Source organism: Peromyscus eremicus, chromosome 23 (assembly GCF_949786415.1).
Source record: "Peromyscus eremicus chromosome 23, PerEre_H2_v1, whole genome shotgun sequence".
In the NCBI taxonomy this organism is placed as follows: domain Eukaryota; kingdom Metazoa; phylum Chordata; class Mammalia; order Rodentia; family Cricetidae; genus Peromyscus; species Peromyscus eremicus.
The window spans coordinates 34,212,494-34,234,769 of NC_081438.1; the positions used below are offsets into that span (position 1 = coordinate 34,212,494).

The 22,276-nt window shown below is 40.6% G+C and overlaps 2 long non-coding RNA genes across 2 annotated transcripts in view; both read right to left on the reverse strand.

The window, feature by feature from the left end:
- The window catches only part of LOC131898184 (uncharacterized), a 20,758-nt gene extending 14,667 nt beyond the window's left edge, over positions 1–6,091 (reverse strand). The window contains exons 1-2 of the long non-coding RNA XR_009375865.1: positions 6,012–6,091; positions 4,575–4,737 (exon numbers count right to left, since the gene is read on the reverse strand). This is a non-coding gene — a long non-coding RNA (uncharacterized LOC131898184). The remainder of the gene's footprint in view (positions 1–4,574; positions 4,738–6,011) is intronic.
- Positions 6,082–21,901, reverse strand: LOC131898185 (uncharacterized). The gene is made up of 4 exons (XR_009375866.1): positions 21,762–21,901; positions 15,418–15,576; positions 13,983–14,145; positions 6,082–6,170 (listed from the first exon to the last, which is right to left on the reverse strand). It is a non-coding gene; the product is annotated as an uncharacterized LOC131898185 (long non-coding RNA).
- Positions 21,902–22,276: the final 375 nt, after the last annotated feature.

Genomic DNA, 22,276 nt, shown 5'->3' on the forward strand with positions numbered 1-22,276 from the left:
ACACAGGCAATAGATAACCCCACATCATCAAATACCAAAGAAGGGAAACACACAACACTACCACCAAAAGATAACAGGAATTAACAATCACTGGTCATTAATGTCCCTTAATATCAATGGTCTCGATTTGCCTATAAAAAGACACAGGCTAACAGAATGGATATGAAAACAGGATCCATCCTTCTGATACATACAAGACCCACTTCAACTTCAGAGACAGACACTACCTCAGAGTAAAAGGCTGGGAAAAGACTTTCCAATCAAATGGACTTAAGAAGCAAGCTATAGCTATCCTAATATCTAACAAAACAGACTTCAAACTAAAATAAATCAAAAGAGATTGGGAAGGACATTACATATTTATCACAGGAAAGATCCACCAAGATGAAGTCTCAATTCTGAACATTTATGCCCCAAATACAAGGACATCCACATATGTAAAAGAAACATTACTAAAGCTTAAACCACACATCAAACCCCACACACTAGTGGTGGGAGACTTCAACACCCCACTCTCACCACTGGACAGGTCTGCCAAACAGAAACTTAACAGAGAAACAAGGGACTTAACTGATGTTATGACTCAAATGGACTTAATAGATAGCTATACAATATTCCACTCGAACATAAACAAATACACCTTCTTCTCACCACCCCATGGAACATTCTCTAAAATTGACCACATTCTTGGTCAAAAAGCAAATCTCAACAGATACAAAAAAAATTGGAATAACCTCTTGTATTTTATCAGACCACCATTGCTTAAAGTTAGATTTCAACAACAAAAAAAAGTTACAGAAAGCCTACAATCTCATGGAAACTGAATAATGCCCAACTGAATCACCAATGGGTCAAGGAAGAAATAAAGAAAGAAATTAAAGATTTCCTAGAATTCAATGAAAATGAAGGTACAACATACCTAAAATTATGGGACACTATGAAAGCAGTGCTAAGAGGAAAATTCATAGCACTAAAGGCCAAAAAAAAAAAAAAAAAAAAAAACAAGAAGAAGATGGACGGGCTGGAGAGATGGCTTAGAGGTTAAGAGCACCGACTGCTCTTCCAGAGGTCCTGAGTTCAATTCCCAGCACCCACATGGTGGCTCACAACCATCTGTAATGAGATCTGGCACCCTGTTCTATATAGATAATAAATAAATAAATCTTTTAAAAAAAAGAAGAAGAAGATGGAGAAATCTCACACTAGTGACTTAACAGCACACCTGAAAGCTCTAGAACAAAAAGAAGCAAACTCACCCAGGAGTAATAGATGCCAAGAAATAATCAAATTGAGGGCTGAAATCAATAAATAGAAACAGAGATAACAATACAAAGAATCAATGAAACAAAGAGTTGGTTCTTTGAAAAAATCAACAAGATAGACAAGCTCCTATCCAAATTAACAAATGAGAAATGAAAAGGGAGACATAACAACAGACAATGAGGACATCCAGAGAATCATCAGGTCATACTGTACTCCACAAAATTGAAAAATCTTAAAGAAATGGACAATTTTCTGGATAGGTACCACATACCAAATTTAAACCAAGACCAGATAAACTATTTAAATAGACCAATAACCCCTAAGGAAATAGAAACAATCATTAAATGTCTCCCAACCAAAAAACAAAACGAAACAAAAAAAACAAAAGAACAAAAAACAAAGGACCAGATTTTTTCAGTGCAGAATTCTACCAGATTTTCAAATAAGAGCTAATACCAATACTCTTCAAATTGTTCCACACAATAGAAACAGAAGGAATATTATCAAACTTTTTATGAGGCTACAATTACCGTGATACCCAAACCACACAAAGATGCAATAAAGAAAGAGAATTACAGAACAATCTCCCTCATGAACATTGATGCAAAAATATTCAATAAAATATTGGCAAACCGAATCCAAGAACACATAAAAAAAATATCCACCATGGCCAAGTAGGCTTCATCTCAGGGATGCAAGGATGATTCAACATATGAAAATCTGTCAGTGTAATCCACCATATAAACAAACTGAAAGAAAAAAAACACATGATCTTCTTATTAGATGCTGAAGAAGCCTTTGACAAAATCCAACACCCCTTCATGATAAAGGTCCTAGAGAGATCAGGAACACAAGGAAGCTAAACATAAAGGCAATTTACAGCAAGCCGACATCCAGTATCAAAATAAATGGAGAGAAACTCAAAGCAATTCCATTAAAATCAAGAACAAGACAAGGCTGTCCACTCTCCTCATATTTATTCAATATAATACTTGAAGTTCTAGCTAGAGCAATAAGACAACAAAAGGAAATCAAAGGGATAGAAATTAGAAAGAGAGAAGTCAAACTTTCTCTGTTTGCAGACGATATAATAGTATAACTAAGTGACACCAAAAATTCTACCAGGGAACTCCTACCACTGACAAACATCTTCAGTAATGTGGCAGGATACAAGATTAACTCAAAAAAAAAAATCAGTATCTCTCCTATATACAAACGATAAACAGGCTGAGAAAGAAATCAGAGAAACATCATCCTTTACAATAGCCACAATAAAATACCTTGGGGTAACTCTAATTAAGCAAGTGAAATACCTGTATGACAAGAACTTTAAATCTCTGAAGAAAGAAATCGAGGAAGATGTCAGAAATTGGAAAGATCTCCCATGCTCCTGGATAGGCAGGATTAACAGTAAAAATGGCCATCTTACCAAAAGCAATCTACAGATTCAACACAGTCCCCAACAAAATCCCAACACGATTTCTTCACAGACTTGGAAAGAACAATACTCAACTTCATATGAAAAAACAAAAAACCCAGGATAGCTAAAACAATCCTGTACAATAAAGCCATCTCTGGAGGCATGACAATCTCTGACCTCAAGCTCTACTGTAGAGCTATAGTAATAAAAACAGCTTGGTATTGGCACAAAAACCAACATGTGGACCAATGGAATCAAACTGAAGACCCTGACATTAATATACACACTTATGAACACCTGATTTTTTTAACATAGAAGCCAAAACTGTACAATAGAAAAAAGAAATTTTCTTCAACAAATGGTGCTAGCATAACTGAATGTCAACATGTAGAAGAATGCAAAGAGATCCTTATCTGTCACCATGTACAAAACTCAAGTCCAAATGGATCAAAGACCTCAATATAAATCCAGCCACACTGAACTTGATAGAAGAGAAAGTAGGAAGTACTCTTGAATGCATTGGCACAGGAGACCACTTCCTAAATATAACACTGGTAGCACAGACACTGAGAGAAACAATTAATAAATGGGACCTCCTGAAACTGAGAAGCTTTTGTAGGGCAAAGGACATGGTCAATAAGACAAAATGACAGCCTACAGAATGGGAAAAGATAGTCCCCAACCCCACATCTGACAGAGGGCTGACCTCCAAAATACATAAAGAATTCAAGAAACTAGACTTCAAAATACTGAACAATCCAATTAAAAATGGGCTACAGAGCTAAACAGAGAATTCTCCACAGAAGAATCTCAAATGGCTGAAAGACATTTAAGGAATTGCTCAACATCCTTAGTCATCAGGGAAGTGCAGATCAAAATGGCTCTGAGATTCCAACTTACACCTGTCAAAATGGCTAAGATCAAAACACTGAAGACAGCTTATGTTGGAGAGGATGTAGAGCAAGAGGAACACTCCTACACTGTTGGTGGGAATGCAAACTTGTACAGTCACTTTGGAAATCAGTATGGCTATTTCTCTGAAAATTGGGAATCAATCTACCTCAAGACCCAGCTATACCACTCTTGGACATATACTCAAGGAATGCTCAATCATACCACAAGGACACATGCTCAACTATGTTCATAGTAGCATTATTTTTAATAGCCAGAATATGGAAACAATCTAGATGCCCCTCAACTGAAGAATGGATAAAGAAAATATGGCACATATACACAATGAAATATTACTCAGCAGTAAAAAAAAAACATTGATATCATAAAATTGCAGGTAAATGGATGGAACTAGAAAATACTATCCTGAGTCAGAAGGTCAAACATGGTATATACTCACTCATAAGTGGATACTAGATGTAAAGCAAAGGATAACCAGACTACAACCCACAGCCCCAGAGAAGCTGGCTAACAAGGAGAACCCTAAGAGGGACACATAGATTGCCCAGTGAAGGAGAAATACATGAGATCTCCATGAGCAAACTGGGTGTGGGGGGGTTAATGGGATGAGAACATAAGGAACACTGTTTTGGGTGTACAGGGTATCTTGGACCATTCTATCTTGCCCAGAATGATCAGCAACTACGTAATATCCCTCAAGAGCTTCCTGAGTACTGGGATTACATGCTCACACCACTCCATGCTACTTTTCCTTCTTTGGCCACTTGATCTAACCAGGGGCTCTCACGGTTAATCCCCTCTATAGGTGGGATACGGGAAAATATGTGCAACATCCTTCCAAGGATGCTTCAGATCCCACCAGGGGCTGTTAAGGCCTTTAACATTCCACCTCCTACACCTTCACCCTCGGGCCCTGCACGTGTCTCAGACAGAGGCTACAAGGCTACAGGACAGAAGATAAGCCATGTTTCTAACTCACCTCAAGTAACAGGGGGAGTAACTTGGGAGGCTTTGGAGAATTCTCCAGCAGGGGAGCTCCAATGGGTGTGGGGCAGGGCCAGAAGTGGACTTGACCCAGAGGGTCAGTGGTCCTGGGACCTGTTGTCGTAGGTCCCTACTGTCCAGGCACACTGGTGAGTGTCCTAAGAGCAAAGATGAGGGACTGTCATTAAGAAAGTAAATTAGGGCTGGTTGAGGGGTTCAGGGGACACAGGCTTTTGTTGCCAGTCCAAGGACTGGAGTGAACTATCCAGATCCTCAGGACCCACATGGGAGGAGAGAAATGACACCCACAAGTTGTCCTCAGAACCATGCCCATGTGTGATGGTAAAGCGTCACTGGGTATACAAGTCACACAATCCATGGGATACAAATACTTTTAATAAAGGCATGCGTATGGTTAATAGGGAATAAATTCAGTTGGCCGAGTGCCAGCCTAGCATGCAGGAAGCCATTGGTTCCCTCCTCAGCACCGAAAGCCACGTGGTAACTCAGGCCAGTGATCCTGGCTCTCCCAAGGCTGGAGGCAGCTGACAGAGCAATAGAAAGACCTCCTTGGTGATACAGTTGGTCCCTACAGTGAGCCATCCTACGTGTTTTTGTAAAACCATGAAGTGCCATTAGAGGCTCTCCTTCAGAATGTCCACTTAACTCTGCTTCATGTCCTTGTTTGTACTTGCCTCTCTGTCTCCTGTAGACTGGACACGCACACACTGGCCTGAGAGCAGGAGCAACATGTCTCTTGCAAGTATTTGGAGGGAACCAGGCATCACAGGATGTGGTCCTAGCCTTCCACCTTTGTGAAACAGTGCCTTTTCTCCAGTGTGCTCCCCCAGCCTGCTGCCCTATGAATTTCTGAACTGCTTGTATCAGCTCTGCCTCCCACGTGGCCACAGAAAGCCCCTGAGTATGACCTATGCTACTCCCTCAATTTTGCCTGTATTGTTGGGCCTCAAACTCAGATCCTCTGCTGGTTGGCAAGGCCTTACCCAATAAGCCATCTCCTCAGCACTCCTTCTCCTCCACTGCCGAGGGTCCAGGCCAGCCTGGGACATCTTATGTTTCCCAGGCTAATCTCTAAACAGTAAATCTCCATGAGCCTCCTGAGTGGTGGCATCTCAGGCCATCACCCCTTTAACCACATGATCTTTTGGCCCTCATCCTTGACTTCCACTCCTCTTGATCCATCCCAAGTCTTCTCCCCCATGCCTAGCACAGGAAGCACTCCTTCTATGGGGGCGGGGGTCTGTGACTGTAGAACCATCTTCCTTCCGAGTCTTCTCTGGTCCCCTCCCAGGGCTGTAAGGTCTCTAACATCCTACCTCCAGCATCTGCTACTGCAGAACCCTAGAGCTGACTAGGCAAGACTCGGAGGTGGGGGCCATGGTACAGATGATAATTCAAGTATCCCACTCACCTCAAGAAATAGGGGGGATAGCTTCAGAGACTTGTGGAAGTCTCCTCCTGCAAGTGAGCTCCAATGATGGGGGTCCGGTAATGGACTTGACCCAGAGGGTCAGAGGTCCTAGGACCTGATGGCCTAGGTCCTTACTGGCTCAGCACACCTATTTGCCTCCTAGGAGAAAGATGCAGGATTGTCATCAAGAAAGTATATTCCGGAGAGACCACCAGCTGATTGGACTAAGAGGTGAGTCTTTGTTCTCATAGCCAAACACCCCAGCCTCTAGGCTTTGGGCCCAAGTGCACAACCCTGCACCCCACACAATCACCCATTGCAGTCCCAGTTTCAGGCCAGCAGACAGATCTCTTGCAGACAGGTTGGAATACCACCATCCCCCACCAGACCCTGTAACCTACAAGCCCCACGCCTCCTAAAGCCATCAACCCTCTGAGACTGCAGCTGCTCCCTGGGACAGAGCCCACCAGCGCCGCTGATTAGACTAAGAGCTGCTTCCGGAGACAAAGAGTTCATCAGCAGCAATTAAAACAAGATCACCAATTAAACCAAGAGCTCCCATTGGACCAAGAGTATTGATCAGACCAAGAGATGCTCCCTCAGACACAGACACCACTTGCACTGAGTGGAGGAAGAGATGGGTAGATGCCAGTGCAAAAATACAGTCAACAACATAAAAACCAATAGGCACCATTAGAACCTAGTTGTTCTACATCAGCAAGACCTGAACATCCCAACACAGAAGAAGCAGAAGAAATTCACCATAAAAATGACATTAAGATGATGATAGAGGCCTTTAAAGATGAAATGAAAAATTCCCCTAAAGAATTGGAGGAAAAGACAGACAAAAAATTGGAAGAAATCAATGAATCCCTTAAAGAAAGCCAAGAAAAAAACAAACAGGTGAAGGAACAGTTCAAGATTTGAAAACTGAAATAGAGACAATAAAGAAGATGCAAACTGAGGGAATGCTGGAAATGGAAAATCTGAGTAATCGAACAGGAGTTACAGATGCAAGCATAATCAACAGAATGCAAGAGATGAAGAGAGAATCTCTGGTGGAGAATATGGTAGAGGAAATAGATTTGTCAGTCAAAGAAAACATTAAAGCCAACAAAGTCATAACACAAAACATCCAGGAAATTTGGGAAACCATTAAAAGACCAATCCTAAGAAGAATGGGGATAGAAGAAGGAGAAGAATACCGACTCAAAGGCACAGAAAATATATTCAACAAAACCATAGAAAAAAACATTCCAACCTAATGAAGATACAAGAAGCTTATAGAACACCAAATAGATTGGATCCAAAAAAAAAGTCCCCTTGCCATATAATAACAAACTACCAAACATATAGAATAAAGAAATAATGTTAAGAGCTGTAAAGGAAAAAGGCCAAGTAACATATAAAGACAGACCCATCAGAATAGCACCTAGTCTCAAAGGAGACTCTGAAAGCCAAAAGGTCCTGGACAGATGTTATGCAGACACTAACAGACCATGGGTACCAACCCATTATAACCAGCAAAACTCTCAATCACCATAGACAGAGTAAACAAAATATTCCATGATAAAACCAGATTAAAACAATACCTATCAACAAATCCAGCTCTACAGAAAGCACTAGAAGGAAAAATCCAACCTAAGGAAGTTAGATACACCCATGAAAACACAGGCAATAGATAACCCCACATCATCAAATACCAAAGAAGGGAAACACACAACACTACCACCAAAAGATAACAGGAATTAACAATCACTGGTCATTAATGTCCCTTAATATCAATGGTCTCGATTTGCCTATAAAAAAGACACAGGCTAACAGAATGTATATGAAAACAGGATCCATCCTTCTGCTACATACAAGACACACCTCAACTTCACATACAGACACTATCTCAGAGTAAAAGGCTGGGAAAAGACTTTCCAATCAAATGGACTTAAGAAGCAAGCTGATGTAGCTATCCTAATATCTAACAAAATAGACTAAACTAAAATAAATCGAAAGAGATTGGGAAGGACATTACATATTTATCACAGGAAAGATCCACCAAGATGGAGTCTCAATTCTGAACATTTATGTCCCAAATACAAGGACATCCACATATGTAAAGGAAACACTACTAAAGCTTAAACCACACATCAAACCCCACACACTAGTGGTGGGAGACTTCAACACCCCACTCTCACCACTGGACAGGTCTGCCATACAGAAACTTACCAGAGAAACAAGGAACTTATCTCATGTTGTGACTCAAATGGACTTAATAGATATCTATACAATATTCCACCCAAACATAAACAAATATACCTTCTTCTCACCACCCCATGGAACATTCTCTAAAATTGACCACATTCTTGGTCACAAAGCAAATCTCAACAGATACAAAAAAAAAATTGGAATAACTTCTTGTATTTTATTAGACCACCATGGCTTAATGTTAGATTTCAACAACAAAAAAAATTTACAGAAAGCCTACAATTTCATGGAAACTGAATAATGCCAAACTGAATCACCAATGGGATAAGGAAGAAATAAAGAAAGAAATTAAAGATTTCCTAGAATTCAATGAAAATGAAGGTACAACATACCTAAAATTATGGGACACTATGAAAGCAGTGCTAAAGGAAAATTCATAGCACTAAAGGCCAAAAAAAAAAAAAAAGAAGAAGATGGAGGTGCTGGAGAGATGGCTTAGAGGTTAAGAGCACCGACTGCTCTTCCAGAGGTCCTGAGTTCAATTCCCAGCACCCACATGGTGGCTCACAACCATCTGTAATGAGATCTGGCACCCTGTTCTGTATAGATAATAAATAAATAAATCTTTAAAAAAAAAAAAAAGAAGAAGAAGATGGAGAAATCTCACACTAGTGACTTAACAGCACACCTGAAAGCTCTAGAACAAAAAGAAGCAAACTCACCCAGGAGTAATAGATGCCAAGAAATAATCAAATTGAGGGCTGAAATCAATAAACAGAAACAGAGATAACAATACAAAGAATCAATGAAACAAAGAGTTGGTTCTTTGAGAAAAATCAACAAGATAGACAAGCTCTTATCCAAATTAACAAATCAGAAATGAAAAGGGAGACATAACAACAGACAATGAGGACATCCAGAGAATCATCAGGTCATACTGTACTCCACAAAATTGAAAAATATTAAAGAAATGGACAATTTTCTGCATAGGTACCACTTACCAAAGTTAAACCAAGACCAGATAAACTATTTAAATAGACCAATAACCCCTAAGGAAATAGAAACAGTCATTAAATGTCTCCCAACCAAAAAACAAAAAAACAAAACAAACAAACAAACAAACAAACAAACAAACAAAAAACCAAGGACCAGATGATTTCAGTGCAGAATTCTACCAGATTTTCAAGTAAGCGCTAATACCAATACTCTTCAAATTGTTCCTCACAATAGAAAGAGAAGGAACAGAAGGAATATTACCAAACTTTTTATGAGGCTACAATTACCGTGATACCCAAACCACACAAAGATGCAATAAAGAAAGAGATTTACACACCAATCTACCTCATGAACATTGATGCAAAAATATTCAATAAAATATTGGCAAACCGAATCCAAGAACACATAAAAAAATTATCCACCATGGCCAAGTAGGCTTCACCTCAGGGATGCAAGGATGATTCAACATATGAAAATCTGTCAATGTAATCCACCATATAAACAAACTAAAAGAAAAAAAACACATGATCTTCTCATTAGATGCTGAAGAAGCCTTTGACAAAATCCAACACCCCTTCATGATAAAGGTCCTAGAGAGATCAGGAACACAAGGAACCTAAACATAAAGGCAATTTACAGCAAGTCGACATCCAATATCAAATTTAATGGAGAGAAACTCAAAGCAATTCCATTAAAATCAGGAACAAGACAAGGCTGTCCACTCTCCTCATATTTGTTCAATATAATATTTGAAGTTCTAGCTAGAGCAATAAGACAACAAAAGGAGATCAAAGGGATAGAAATTAGAAAGAGAGAAGTCAAACTTTCTCTATTTGCAGATTATATGATAGTATATCTAAGTGACACCAAAAATTCTACCAGGGAACTCCTACCACTGATAAACATCTTCAGTAATGTGCCAGGATACAAGATTAACTCAAAAAAATCAGTATCTCTTATATATACAAACCATAAACAGGCTGAGAAAGAAATCACAGAAACATCATCCTTTACAATAGCCACAATAAAATACCTTGGGGTAACTCTAATTAAGCAAATGAAATACCTGTATGACAAGAACTTTAAATCTCTGAAGAAAGAAATCGAGGAAGATATCAGAAATTGGAAAGATCTCCCATGCTCCTGGATAGGTAGGATTAACATAGTAAAAATGGCAATCTTACCAAAAGCAATCTACAGATTCAACACAGTCCCCATCAAAATCTCAACATGATTTCTTCACAGACTTGGAAAGAACAATACTCAACTTCATATGAAAAAACAAAAAACCCAGGATAGCTAAAACAATCCTGTACAATAAAGCCATCTCTGGAGGCATGACAATCTCTGATCTCAAGCTCTACTATAGAGCTATAGTAATAAAAAGAGCTTGGTATTGGCACAAAAACCAACATGTGAACCAATGGAAGCCAACTGAAGACCCTGACAGTAATATACACACTTATGAACACCTGATTTTTGACAAAGAAGCCAAAAATGTACAATAGAAAAAAGAAAGCATCTTCAACAAATGGTGCTGGCATAACTGGATGTCAACATGTAGAAGAATGCAAAGAGATCCATATCTGTCACCATGTACAAAACGCAAGTCCAAATGGATCAAAGACCTCAATATAAATCCAGCCACACTGAACTTGATAGAAGAGAAAGTAGGAAGTAGTCTTGAATGCATTGGCACAGGAGACCACTTCCTAAATATAACACTGGTAGCACAGACACTGAGAGAAACAATTAATAAATGGGACCTCCTGAAACGGAGAAGCTTTTGTAGGGCAAAGGACATGGTCAATAAGACAAAAATACAGCCTACAGAATGGGAAAAGATAGTACCCCTACCCCACATCTGACAGAGGGCTGACCTCCAAAATAAAGAATTCAAGAAACTAGACTTCAAAATACTGAACAATCCAATTAAAAATGGGCTACAGAGCTAAACAGAGAATTCTCAACAGAAGAATCTCAAATGGCTGAAAGACATTTAAGGAATTGTCAACATCCTTAGGCGTCAGGGAAGTGCAGATCAAAATGACTCTGAGATTCCATCTTACACCTGTCAGAATGGCTAAGATCAAAAACACTGAAGACAGCTTATGTTGGAGAGGATGTGGAGCAAGAGGAACATTCCTACACTGTTGGTGGGAATGCAAACTTGTACAGCCACTTTGGAAATCAGTATGGCTTTTTCTCTGAAAATTGGGAATCAATATATCTCAACACCCAGCTATACCACTCTTGGGCATATACTCAAGGAATGGTAGGACAACTTACACAGCCTTAGTGCAAGAGGGAGGGGTTTGGACCTGCCCCAACTGAATGTACCAGGATCTGCTGAGCCCCATGGGAGGCCTTCCCTGGGAGGAGGTAGGAATGGGGGGTAGGTTGAGGGGGAAGGATCTGGGGTGGGAGGAGGGAGGAGAGGGGGATCTGTAGTTGGTATGTAAAATGAATTGAAAATTTCTAAATAATAAAAAAAGAAAAAATCTGGCAAGAAACAAGCCAAGCCAAATCTGGGCATTTATAATTAAGAAAAATAAAATAAAATATAAGTGTAAATTCACATGACAAATGAAAACTAAAGATATAAAAATCATCTGTGAGAAACTCAAAACTAAAAAAGTAAAACAAACCTTCATTAAAGTAACAAGCATAAAATTTATATTACAGAAAATAGAATCATCTACAAAATATGGAAAGAAACAGAATGAGAGTATAATTCCCAGAATATAGATCTAAAAGTCAAAAGTATTTTCAAGGCTATATTGAAATATAGCATGGTAGAAAGCAAAGCCAGCACTTTGTAATTTGGTTGCTTAGTGTAGGTTGTTTGTGGGACTCCTAACAGTGCGAATGTGGATGTCTCTGACTCTTACTTGCTCTTGGGACCCTTTTCCTCCTACTGGTCCTACTTTGCCTCACCCAGCCTTGATATGGGAGTTTGTGCCTGGTCTTATTACATCTTAAGATGACATTTTAGGTTGATATCCCTGGGAAACCTGTACTTTTCTGAAGGCAAAGGAGGAACAGTGGATCTGGGAAAGAGAGGAGGTGGGGGGTGCTGGAATGGGAGGAGTGGAGAGAAGAAAGGCTGCCATCAAAATATATAGTACTAGAGAAGAATTTTTTTAAAAGAACGGGAATAATAGAAAAAAGAGGAAATGTTAATGAAATAATAATTTAAGCCGGGCGGTGGTGGAGCACGCCTTTAATCCCAGCACTTGGGAGGCAGAGCCAGGCGGATCTCTGTGAGTTCGAGGCCAGCCTGGACCACGAAGTGAGTTCCAGGAAAGGCACAAAGCTACACAGAGAAACCCTGTCTCGAAAAACCAAAAAAAAAGAAATAATAATTTATTGTAATATAAATATCATATGCAAAAAAGAAAGTATATTCTGGCAAGTGTTTGTCTGAGTCATGATATTAATCTATCTATGTGATGTTTCTATTCATGTGTTCATTATAATACAGAGGCCATATATATTTTAAAAGATCTTGGGGGCCAGCAATATGGCTCAGTGGATTGAAGGTGTTTGCTGCCAAGCCTGAACACTACGTTCAAAATCCAGGAGTCAAATTGGGAGATAGAAACTGACACCCACATCTTATCTTCTGACATGGCCAAGTGCCCCATTCCATGCTAATCAGGGCACATGCACATGTGCACATAAACACATACCAACACCAACACACACACACACACACACACACACACTAACACTAACACTAACACACACTAACACACAAACACACACACACACACAAATAAAGATAAGAGAGGATGTTAAAATCAAGGAATATACTGGATTGGAATGGCACATTCCTGGCATATATATGAAGCCATGAAACCATAGGGGTGCCTTCCTCTGTGCCACACAAAGAGCAAATGGTAGTTTAGGCCTTTTAACTCTAGACACTTCCAGCTAGACGGAGCTAGATCTGGGGATTAATTACATTCTTGAAGACACTGTAATTCCTTGGACCTCCTGAGTGACAACAGGCCATTAAAGGCTCTCCCTGGGAATCTCTGCTCCTTCTCATTCATTTTAGTCTTTATATGTGTGCATGAGTGTAAGATAAAAGAGAGAGAGAAGGAAAAATAGAGGCACACTGTACGCAATACATGCCAGTGGCCTTTGTGGAGGCTACTGGATGCTCAGGTGTTGGTCTGCAACTTCTCCCTTTCTGGGGCAGGGTCTCAAGTCATCCTCTGCACAGAGCTGGCTAGCTGGTCCAGGAACTTCAAGCTTGTTGCCTAGCTCTGCCTACCATCTCACTACAGCCATGAAAGAGTCCTGAGGTGTTTGCCTTCAGCTCTTACATGTGTTCTTGGGACCCAAAGAGAGGTCCATATACTCCTTATCACTGGGAAAGCATCACATCATCTCCTCTGAACTCTCCATACTACTCTTTTGAGTGTACAGGGTATCCTGGACCATTCTATCTTTCCCAGAATGATCAGCAACTACGTAATATCCCTCGAGAGCCCCCTGAGTACTGGCATTACATGCTCACACCACTCCATGCTACTTTTCCTTCTTTGGCCACTTGATCTAACCAGGGGCTCTCACGGTTAATCCCCTCTCTAGGTGGGATATGGGAAAATATGTGCAACATCCATCCAAGGATGCTTAAGATCCCACCAGGGGCTGTTAAGGTCTTTAACATTCCACCTGTTACACCTTCAGCCTCGTGCCCTGCACGTGTCTCAGACAGGGGCTACAAGGCTACAGGACAGAAGATAAGCCATGTTTCTAACTCACCTCAAGTAACAGGGGGAGTAACTTGGGAGGCTTTGGAGAATTCTCCAGCAGGGGAGCTCCAATGGGTGTGGGGCAGGGCCAGAAGTGGACTTGACCCAGAGGGTCAGTGGTCCTGGGACCTGTTGTCGTAGGTCCCTACTGTCCAGGCACACTGGTGAGTGTCCTAAGAGCAAAGATGAGGGACTGTCATTAAGAAAGTAAATTAGGGCTGGTTGACGGGTTCAGGGGACACAGGCTTTTGTTGCCAGTCCAAGGACTGGAGTGAACGATCCAGATCCTCAGGACCCACATGGGAGGAGAGAAATGACACCCACAAGTTGTCCTCAGAACCATGCCCGTGTGTGATGGTATACCGTCACTGGGTATACAAGTCACACAATCCATGGGATACAAATACTTTTAATAAAGGCATGCGTATGGTTAATAGGGAATAAATTCAGTTGGCCAAGTGCCAGCCTAGCATGCAGGAAGCCATTGGTTCCCTCCTCAGCACCGAAAGCCACGTGGTAACTCAGGCCAGTGATCCTGGCTCTGCCAAGGCTGGAGGAAGCTGACAGAGCAATTGAAAGTCCTCCTTGGTGAGACCATTGGTCCCTACAGTGAGCCATCCTAGGTGTTTTTGTAAAACCATGAAGTGCCATTAGAGGCTCTCCTTCAGAATGTCCACTTAACTCTGCTTCATGTCCTTGTTTGTACTTGCCTCTCTGTCTCCTGTAGACTGGACACGCACACACTGCCTGTGAGCAGGAGCCACATGTCTCTTGCAAGTATTTGGAGGGAACTAGGCATCACAGGATGTGGTCCTAGCCTTCCACCTTTGTGAAACAGTGCCTTTTCTCCATTGTGCTCCCCCAGCCTGCTGCCCTATGAATTTCTGAACTGCTTGTATCAGCTCTGCCTACCAGATGGCCACAGAAAGCCCCTGAGTATGACCTATGCTACTCCCTCAATTTTGCCTGTATTGTTGGGCCTCAAACTCAGGTCCTCTGCTGGTTGGCAAGGTCTTACCCAATAAGCCATCTCCTCAGCACTCCTTCTCCTCCACTGCCGAGGGTCCAGGCCAGCCTGGGACATCTTGTGTTTCCCAGGCTAATCTCTAAACAGTAAATCTCCATGAGCCTCCTGAGTGGTAGCATCTCAGGCCATCACCCCTTTAACCACATGATCTTTGGCCCTCATCCTTGACTTCCACTCCTCTTGATCCATCCCAAGTCCTCTCCCCCATGCCTAGCACAGGAAGCACTCCTTCTGTGGGGGCGGGGGTCTGTGACTGTAGAACCATCTTCCTTCCAAGTCTTCTCTGGTCCCCTCCCAGGCCTGTAAGGTCTCTACCATCCCACCTCCAGCATCTGCAACTGCAGAACGCTAGAGCTGTCTAGGCATGAGTCGGAGGTTGGGGCCATGGTACAGATGATAATTCAAGTATCCCACTCACCTCAAGAAACAGGGGGGATAGCTTCAGAGACTTGTGGAAGTCTCCTCCTGCAACTGAGCTCCAATGGTGGGGGTCCGGTAATGGACTTGACCCAGAGGGTCAGAGGTCCTAGGACCTGATGGCCTAGGTCCTTACTGGCTCAGCACACCTATTTGCCTCCTAGGAGAAAGATGCAGGATTGTCATCAAGAAAGTATATTCCGGAGAGTCCACCAGCTGATTGGACTAAGAGGTGAGTCTTTGTTCTCATAGCCAAACACCCCAGCCTCTAGGCTTTGGGCCCAAGTGCACAACCCTGCACCCCACACAATCACCCATTGCAGTCCCAGTTACAGGCCAGCAGACAGATCTCCTGCAGATAGGTTGGAATACCACCATCCCCCACCAGACCCTGTAACCTACAAGCCCCACCCCACCTAAAGCTACCCACCCTCTGAGACTGCAGCTGCTCCCTGGGACAGAGCCCACCAGTACCGCTGATAAGACTAAGAGCTGCTTCCGGAGACAAAGACTTCATCAGCACCAATTGGACCACGATCCCCAATTAAACAAAGAGCTCCCATTGGATCAAGGGTATTGATCGGACCAAGAGAGGCTCCCTCAGACAGAGACACTGCTTGCACTGAGTGGAGGAAGAGATGGGTAGATGCCAGTGCAAAAATACAGTCAACAACATAAAAACCAATATGGCACCATTAGAACCTAGTTGTTCTACATCAGCAAGACCTGAACATCCCAACACAGAAGAAGCAGAAGAAATTCACCATAAAAATGACATTAAGAAGATGATAGAGGCCTTTGAAGATGAAATGAAAAATTCCCTTAAAGAATTCGAGGAAAAGACAGACAAAAAATTGGAAGAAATCAATGAATCCCTTAAAGAAAGCCAAGAAAAAAACAAACAGGTGAAGGAACAGTTCAAGATTTGAAAACTGAAATAGAGACAATAGAGAAGATGCAAACTGAGGGAATGCTGGAAATGGAAAATCTGAGTAAAAGAACAGGAGCTACAGATGCAAGCATAACCAACAGAATGCAAGAGATGAAGAGAGAATCTCTGGTGGTGAAGATATGGTAGAGGAAATAGATTTGTCAGTCAAAGAAAACATTAAAGCTAACAAAGTCATAACACAAAACATCCAGGAAATTTGGGAAACCATTAAAAGACGAAACCTAAAAAAAAATGGAGATAGAAGAAGGAGAAGAATACCAACTCAAAGGCACAGAAAATATATTCAACAAAACCATAGAAGAAAACTTTCCAACCTAAATTTGGGAAACCATTAAAAGACCAACCCTAAGAAAAATCGGGAGAGAAGAAGGAGAAGAATACCAACTCACAGGCACAGAAAATATATTCAACAAAACCATAGAAGAAAACATTCCAACCTAATGAAGATACAAGAAGCCTATAGAACAGCAAATAGATTGGATCCAAAAAAAAAAAAAAGTCCCCTTGCCATTTAATAACAAATTCCTAAACATATAGGATAAAAAAAATGTTAAGAGCTGTAAAGGAAAAAGGCCAAGTAACATATAAAGACAGACCCATCAGAATAGCACCTGGTCTCAGAGGAGACTCTGAAAGCCAAAATGTCCTGGACAGGTGTTATGCAGACACTAAGAGACCATGGGTACCAACCCAAACTATTATACCCAGCAAAACTCTCAATCACCATAGACAGAGTAAACAAAATATTCCATGATAAAACCAGATTAAAACAATACCTATCGACAAATCCAGCCCTACAGAAAGCACTAGAAGGAAAAATCCAACCTAAGGAAGTTAGATACACCCATGAAAACACAGGCAATAGATAACCCCACATCATCAAATACCAAAGAAGGGAAACACACAACACTACCACCAAAAGATAACAGGAATTAACAATCACTGGTCATTAATGTCCCTTAATATCAATGGTCTCGATTTGCCTATAAAAAGACACAGGCTAACAGAATGGATATGAAAACAGGATCCATCCTTCTGCTACATACAAGACCCACTTCAACTTCAGAGACAGACACTACCTCAGAGAAAAAGGCTGGGAAAAGACTTTCCAATCAAATGGACTTAAGAAGCAAGCTATAGCTATCCTAGTATCTAACAAAATAGACTTCAAACTAAAATAAATCAAAAGAGATTGGGAAGGACATTACATATTTATCACAGGAAAGATCCACCAAGAAAAAGTCTCAATTCTGAACATTAATGCCCCAAATACAAGGACATCCACATATGTAAAAGAAACATTACTAAAGCTTAAACCACACATCAAACCCCACACACTAGTGGTGGGAGACTTCAACACCCCACTCTCACCACTGGACAGGTCTGCCAAACAGAAACTTAACAGAGAAACAAGGGACTTAACTGATGTTATGACTCAAATGGACTTAATAGATATCTATACAATATTCCACCCGAACACAAACAAATACACCTTCTTCTCACCACCCCATGGAACATTCTCTAAAATTGACCACATTCTTGGTCAAAAAGCAAATCTCAACAGATACAAAACAAATTGGAATAACCTCTTGTATTTTTATCAGACCACCATTGCTTAAAGTTAGATTTCTACAACAAAAAAAAGTTACAGAAAGCCTACAATCTCATGGAAACTGAATAATGCCCAACTGAATCACCAATGGGTCAAGGAAGAAATAAAGAAAGAAATTAAAGATTTCCTAGAATTCAATGAAAATGAAGGTACAACATACCTAAATTATGGGACACTATGAAAGCAGTGCTAAGAGGAAAATTCATAGCACTAAAGGCCAAAAAAAAAAAAAGAAGATGGAGGTGCTGGAGAGATGGCTTAGAGGTTAAGAGCACCGACTGCTCTTCCAGAGGTCCTGAGTTCAATTTCCAGCACCCACATGGTGGCTCAAACCATCTGTAATGAGATCTGGCACCCTGTTCTATATAGGTAATAAATAAATAAATCTTTAAAAAAAAAAAAAAGAAGAAGAAGATGGAGAAATCTCACACTAGTGACTTAACAGCACACCTGAAAGCTCTAGAACAAAAAGAAGCAAACTCACCCAGGAGTAACAGATGTCAAGAAATAATCAAATTGAGGGCTGAAATCAATAAATAGAAACAGAGATAACAATACAAAGAATCAATGAAACAAAGAGTTGGTTCTTTGAGAAAAATCAACAAGATAGACAAGCTCCTATCCAAATTAACAAATCAGAAATGAAAAGGGAGACATAACAACAGACAATGAGGACATCCAGAGAATCATCAGGTCATACTGTACTCCACAAAATTGAAAAATATTAAAGAAATGGACAATTTTCTGGGTAGGTACCACATACCAAATTTAAACCAAGACCAGATAAACTATTTAAATAGACCAATAACCCCTAAGGAAATAGAAACAATCATTAAATGTCTCCCAACCAAAAAACAAAACAAAACAAAAAAAAAAAAGAACAAAAAACAAAAAACAAAGGACCAGATTTTTTCAGTGCAGAATTCTACCAGATTTTCAAATAAGAGCTAATACCAATACTCTTCAAATTGTTCCACACAATAGAAACAGAAGGAATATTACCAAACTTTTTATGAGGCTACAATTACCGTGATACCCAAACCACACAAAGATGCAATAAAGAAAGAGAATTACAGAACAATCTCCCTCATGAACATTGATGCAAAAATATTCAATAAAATATTGACAAACCGAATCCAAGAAAACATAAAAAAAATATCCACCATGGCCAAGTAGGCTTCATCTCAGGGATGCAAGGATGATTCAACATATGAAAATCTGTCAGTGTAATCCACCATATAAACAAACTGAAAGAAAAAAAACACATGATCTTCTTATTAGATGCTGAAGAAGCTTTTGACAAAATCCAACACCACTTCATGATAAAGGTCCTAGAGAGATCAGGAACACAAGGAACCTAAACATAAAGGCAATTTACAGCAAGCCGACATCCAGTATCAAAATAAATAGAGAGAAACTCAAAGCAATTCCATTAAAATCACTCTCCTCATATTTATTCAATATAATACTTGAAGTTCTAGCTAGAGCAATAAGACAACAAAAGGAGATCAAAGGGATAGAAATTAGAAAGACAGAAGTCAAACTTTCTCTGTTTGCAGACCATATAATAGTATAACTAAGTGACACCAAAAATTCTACCAGGGAACTTTTACCACTGACAAACATCTTCAGTAATGTGGCAGGATACAAGATTAACTCAAAAAAATCAGTATCTCTCCTATATACAAACAATAAACAGGCTGAGAAAGAAATCAGAGAAACATCATCCTTTACAATAGCCACAATATAATACCTTGGGGTAACTCTAATTAAACAAGTGAAATACCTGTACGACAAGAACTTTAAATCTCTGAAGAAAGAAATGGAGGAAGATGTCAGAAATTGGAAAGATCTCCCATGCTCCTGGATAGGTAGGATTAACAGTAAAAATGTCCATCTTACCAAAAGCAATCTACAGATTCAACATAGTCCCCAACAAAATCCCAACACGATTTCTTCACAGACTTGGAAAGAACAATACTCAACTTCATATGAAAAAACAAAAAACCCAGGATAGCTAAAACAATCCTGTACAATAAAGCCATCTCTGGAGGCATGACAATCTCTGATCTCAAGCTCTACTATAGAGCTATAGTAATAAAAACAGCTTGGTATTGGTCAAAAACCAACATATGGACCAATGGTATCAAACTGAAGACCCTGACATTAATATATACACTTATGAACACCTGATTTTTTAACATAGAAGCCAAAACTGTACAATAGAAAAAAGAAAGCATCTTCAACAAATGGTGCTAGCATAACTGAATGTCAACATGCAGAAGAATGCAAAGAGATCCTTATCTGTCACCATGTACAAAACTCAAGTCCAAATGGATCAAAGACCTCAATATAAATCCAGCCACACTGAACTTGATAGAAGAGAAAGTAGGAAGTAGTCATGAATGCATTGGCACAGGAGACCACTTCCTAAATATAACACTGGTAGCACAGACACTGAGAGAAACAATTAATAAATGGGCCCTCCTGAAACTGAGAAGCTTTTGTAGGGCAAAGGACATGGTCAATAAGACAAAATGACAGCCTATAGAATGGGAAAAGATAGTCCCCAACCCCACATCTGACAGAGGGCTGACCTCCAAAATACATAAAGAATTCAAGAAATTAGACTTCAAAATACTGAACAATCCAATTAAAAATGGGCTACAGAGCTAAACAGAGAATTCTCAACAGAAGAATCTCAAATGGCTGAAAGACATTTAAGGAATTGCTCAACATCCTTAGTCATCAGGGAAGTGCAGATCAAAATGGCTCTGAGATTCCATCTTACACCTGTCAGAATGGCTAAGATCAAAAACACTGAAGACAGCTTATGTTGGAGAGGATGTAGAGCAAGAGGAACACTCCTACACTGTTGGTGGGAACGCAAACTTGTACAGCCACTTTGGAAATCAGTATGGCTACTTCTCTGAAAATTGGGAATCAATCTACCTCAAGACCCAGCTATACCACTCTTGGGCATATACTCAAGGAATGCTCAATCATACCACAAGGACACATGCTCAACTATGTTCATAGTAGCATTATTTTTAATAGCCAGAATATGGAAACAATCTAGATGCCCCTCAACTGAAGAATGGATAAAGAAAATATGGCACATATACACAATGAAATATTACTCAGCAGTAAAAAAAAACATTGATATCATAAAATTGCAGGCAAATGGATGGATAGAAAATACTATCCTGAGTCAGAAAGTCAAACATGGTATGTACTCACTCATAAGTGGATACTAGATGTAAAGCAAAGGATAACCAGACTACAACCCACAGCCCCAGAGAAGCTAGCTAACAAGGAGAACCCTAAGAGGGACACATAGATTGCCCAGTGAAGGAGAAATAGATGAGATCTCCATGAGCAAACTGGGTGTGGGGGGGTTAATGGGGATGAGAACATAAGGAACACTGTTTTGAGTGTACAGGGTATCTTGGACCATTCTATCTTTCCCAGAATGATCAGCAACTACGTAATATCCCTCGAGAGCCTCCTGAGTACTGGGATTACATGCTCACACCACTCCATGCTACTTTTCCTTCTTTGGCCACTTGATCTAACCAGGGGCTCTCACAGTTAATCCCCTCTCTAGGTGGGATACGGGAAAATATGTGCAACACCCATCCAAGGATGCTTCAGGTCCCACCAAGGGCTGTTAAAGTCTTTAACATTCCACCTGTTACACCTTCAGCCTCGTGCCCTGCACGTGTCTCAGACAGGGGCTACAAGGCTACAGGACAGAAGATAAGCCATGTTTCTAACTCACCTCAAGTAACAGGGGGAGTAACTTGGGAGGCTTTGGAGAATTCTCCAGCAGGGGAGCTCCAATGGGTGTGGGGCAGGGCCAGAAGTGGACTTGACCCAGAGGGTCAGTGGTCCTGGGACCTGTTGTCGTAGGTCCCTACTGTCTAGGCACACTGGTGAGTGTCCTAAGAGCAAAGATGAGGGACTGTCATTAAGAAAGTAAATTAGGGCTGGTTGAGGGGTTCAGGGGACACAGGCTTTTGTTGCCAGTCCAAGGACTGGAGTGAACGATCCAGATCCTCAGGACCCACATGGGAGAAGAGAAATGACACTCACAAGTTGTCCTCAGAACCATGCCCATGTGTGATGGTATAGCGTCACTGGGTATACAAGTCACACAATCCATGGGATCAAATACTTTTAATAAAGGCATGCGTATGGTTAATAGGGAATAAATTCAGTTGGCCGAGTGCCAGCCTAGCATGCAGGAAGCCATTGGTTCCCTCTCAGCACCGAAAGCCACGTGGTAACTCAGGC